Raw genomic sequence first — 4644 nt, forward strand, 5'->3', positions numbered from 1 at the left:
TTTGATTTTCCTGATCTGCTTATCAAGGCCTCTGACTTCCCAATCTACAGTCTGTCCTGTTGCTGACTCTAACAGTGAGATGACTTCAGTTTATCAGCGTATAACTGAGACAATTATTGATGGATTTTCCTTTTTACTATGATATCTTTGAGATGGTTGTGGTTGGAAGAATGTGGAGCTTCCCAGTTGTTTGAAGCCCATTTGTTTTGTTTTAATTTGTTCCTGACTCAGAATGGTTGCCTACCCTTTCTGATGAGCCGTTGTATTCCCTTTCTTGTGATTGTAACTGATGGACAGAAAATTCCCACCTGACAGCTCATGTGTTCTTGTCTCAATGTGGCATCCAGCCATTATATTCACTTCTGTTAGCTTTTACATCAACTTTTTGGATAAAAATGCTTTCTGAAATGGTTAATAAATTTGAATGAATATGCACTAACCTTGAGTTTGCTTAATTCTTTCTTCTAGGCCAGTCAGTAATAATACATTTTCCCACATTCTACTCCTTTCCCAGCCAAATAACTCACTTGTTCTGTTTGGTTGTGTTTCATCCAGTCATTTAGTTTAATGCTGCGCTACCATGCAGCCCACTAATGTAAATGCACCTTTCACACGATGTGCCTGATGGAACACTCCAGAGGCAGAATGATTAGAGAACATTTCCTCTTATGCACCAAGGATCACGACCTCGGGTCACCTAATGATACAAATTAGGAGCTTTGCTCCACCAGAAGCTGAAAAAAGGCAGACAACGGAGTTTGAATGTTTACTCTACACCGTCTAAACTAAAAGTACTCCCAATTTCAGTACAGCCTGGGTCCCTAATGCATAACTCGCCACCTAAAGCGCCCAACGAAACATTCATCAGCCAAAAATGTCAACGTTCAGTCAGGTATTCAGACACAACACGTGCACAATCCAAGAGCGGATTCTCAGAACTGGAGTTTTTCTCACACATAAAACTCATGGAGTACAATTCCTGAGATCTACTTGACACACCACACCTGTCAAATCCCAGGGAATGAGACTGAGATCTATCTGATACAAGGATATTACTGAACAGCAACCCTCAAAAATAATAAATTAGAGGTCGATGTTGATCGGGTAAGGCAGAGCTCATGAGTACTTGAAATATTCAGCCATGGGGATCTATATGACGCAAGATGGAATTGAGAACCAATCCCAGCAACTGTTCACAGAGTCAGGAAACTATCAGCAGAGGAGAACAGTCCCAATTTCTCAGAGTTGGTGAGGTGTATCATCCCGGGAATAGTGTTGTGAATCAGTCACGCACCCAATCTCATAATTTCGCATTTTTTTTCAAAAACGTGGCACCTGAAACTAGATGCAACATTCCAGGTGAGACAAGAGACTGTTTTATTTCAGTTTAACATAATTGCTTTGTGTTTGTTCTCTACAGCGTTATTGATGAAGTTGGGATTATTTGCTCTTATGTCCATGTATCATTCCCTGATTTGTGCACATACACACGGGGGATCCTCTGCTCCTGCACCGCTTTGGCTTCACACCTTTACTGTTGTTAGTTTCCCCTGAGTTCATCACTGAACAAAGAAGCACGTCACACCTCCCTGAGACTGAGCTCTATCTGACACACCGATATTAATGAATAACAATCCTCAAAAATGATAAATCACAGATTGATTTCGATCAGGGAAGCCAGAGATCAGAAGTTCTGGAAACCCTGCTGCTTTCCATGTCCTTTCCCACAATCCCTCTGTCAAACTTTGAAGCTCTTTGCTGTTCCTCCGATATCCTAACATTTTATTTTAAATTGCTATTAATATTTTTCTGTAATTTTGCATTATAGACCAAAGCACAGGTTGAACCAACAAGGACTCCAAACACTGAAATCTGAGAACGTACACAATAAGGCAACCTACATTCTGAAACGGCAAATACCCGTTAACAAATGGTTAACAAGTACAAAACAGTGGGTGGGATTAACTTGAACTCATCAAAATAAAAGGAAAGTACTCTGGAGGTCCAGCGGTGTAGGCAAGACCTGGGCAGACAGAATGGAGTTCGTTTTTTAAAATTCTTGTTTATTTCCAGAATTTTCCTTCCACACAATGTAACCTTTTATTTCCCATCACCCATGTCACCCATAGTATCTTTATTTTCAGTTACTAACCATCACCTGTAAATTGAATAATTTATGTTCAAAGCCCTTCCCGTCATCAAAGGTACGGCAGAAGTAGGAAGAGCTAGAAGGAGATTGGAGTCAACTTTTCTTGTGGTGAAACATTACTGCTGTTCTAAAACAAGGGATTTCTGAGGGATGGTCTAGTGAAGCTATGTGGATGGAACTCAGAAATAAGAAAAGCATGATTACTTTGATGCGATTGTAATAGTCCCCCCAGTAGTCAGAGTGAAATTGAGTAGCAAATATGTCGAAAGATCTTATTTATACGTAAGAATAATAGGATTGTAATAATAGCAAATTTTACCCTTCCAAACATAAAGTGGGACAGCCATCGTCTTAAGAGCTTGGATGGTGAGGAATTTGGTAAGTGCTAAAGTCAATTTTCTTCATTAATATGCAGGGCAAGTGACTGAATGGTTAGTAGGGAAGCTTTTTGGGGCCGGGGTCATAATTCGATTAGTTGTAAAATATTTTTGGAAAGGATTGGCATTATATTTCAGTTAACGTTCTTAATTGGACGAGGGAAAATTTTGATAGTATGAGACAAAAACTTTCATGGGTTGATTGGAGTAAACTGCTAAAGGGACGGCCGGCAAGAGTGAAGCTTTCAGAAGTGAGATAACAAGAGTTTGGAGGTGTGATGTTCCTGTTAGTGTGAAGGTAAGGCTGGTAAGAGGAGGGAACACTGGAAGAATAAAGGTATTGAGGCTCTGGTTCAGATTAAGAATGAATCGTATATTAGATATAGATATATGAGATCAACTGAATCTCGAAGAGTACAAGAGATGCAGAGACATTCTAAAGAGGAAAATGAGGAGGGCAAGAAAGGAAAATGAGATAACCTTGGGAGATAATGTTAAAGATAATCCAAAGAGATTTGACTAGTACATTAAGAGCAAAGTGGTAGATCATAGAGTCATTGAGATGTACAACTTGGAAACAGATCTTTCAGTCTCACTTGCCCATGCTGACCAGATATCCTAAACTAATCTAGTCCTATATGCCAGTACTTGGCCCATATCCCTCTAAATCCTTCCTATTCGTATACACACTCAGATGCCTTTTAAATGTTGAAATTGCACCAGCCTCCACCGCTTCCTCTGGCAGTTCATTGCATACACACCATCCTCTGCATGAAAAAGTTACTCTTTAGGTACTTTCAACTTTATCCCCTCTCACTCTAAACCTGTACTCACGATTATAGGTTTCGACGAGACTCCACCCACCCCAGGGAAAAGACCTTGTCTATTCACCGTATCCATGCCTCTGATGATTTTATAAACCTTTATAAAGTCACTCCTCGCCTCCAAAGCTCCAGGGAAATCAGCCCAAGCTTATTCAGCCTCTCCCTATATAACTCTACATGGTTGTGAATATGTATAAGCCTAGAGGGATGGCTTCATAAATCATGTTGCATTTTATATAAATGTTTTTTTTATTATCATTTGGTTTAAAATGGAGGCTGGGTGCCTTTGCAATTTCATACCAGTAGCACAGAAAGACCTGGGGAAATAAACTGCAACCAAAAAATGGACAAAAAGTTATTGCACCACGGATAATCTCACCATATCATTCGTGTAAAAAATAATCCCTGTTTTGACCTTGAAGTTAATAGAGTCTATTAATTAGTCCTGTGTGTGTAATAATTTTCATCTATCTGTCATTCTTCATTTAGTTATTATAGTTACTGTGTGGATTACTGCACCTCTTTAAAAATTCAAAACAAAATAAAGTAAAACTGCAAATTAAATATTGTATCTAATTACAACAAAAAAAATTAGCAATTCAAAGACACCAAATTGGAAAGGAATGTTGAAATGTAGCCAATTCTGAGGAGTACAAGAAGTTGCAAGAGATCATTAATTAATTTACGGTATGTTCAAATAATTAGCAAATGAAGATCCACACAGATAAACGTAAGGTGTGACATCTTGGTAGGAATAATGTGTAGGTCACTTATTCAAAGATGCACATCTCAGTGAGGGAGACAAACAAAAGGATTTCAGACAATTACATCAGTCACTAACAATTTCACCACAGGTTCCAAAGGCCATAAAAATGCAAACAAAGCTCTAAGCTTCATCTCTAAAGGGATAGATTTGAAAGTAGGGTCCCTATAAAAATTTGGTTGACTATAATTAAGAGTATTGCCTGCAATTCGAGTTGACATATTATAGAATGTATGAGAGAGAGAGTGAAGAGAAGATTTATAAGAATGCTACACAAGTTTCTGGCTGTGTATATCAAGGAAGAATTGTTGTGCTGTTCACTTCTCAGTTGTAAAGAAGGCTGACAGTTCTAAAATTATGAAAGGTTTTGAAAAGAGAAGGCACAGAGAAAACATTTCACTACGGGGTAGAACATAACTAGAGGCTGTCAATATAAGACAGTACCTCAAGAAATCCAAAAGGGAATTCAGAAGAAACCTCTTCACTGAAAGAATGATGAGAATGGGGAATATGTGACAAGACGGAATAGTT

The sequence above is a fragment of the Chiloscyllium plagiosum genome, unplaced genomic scaffold (genome assembly GCF_037043375.1).
Source record: "Chiloscyllium plagiosum isolate Xiang-an unplaced genomic scaffold, Cpla_swu_hap1 HiC_scaffold_38, whole genome shotgun sequence".
NCBI lineage: Eukaryota > Metazoa > Chordata > Chondrichthyes > Orectolobiformes > Hemiscylliidae > Chiloscyllium > Chiloscyllium plagiosum.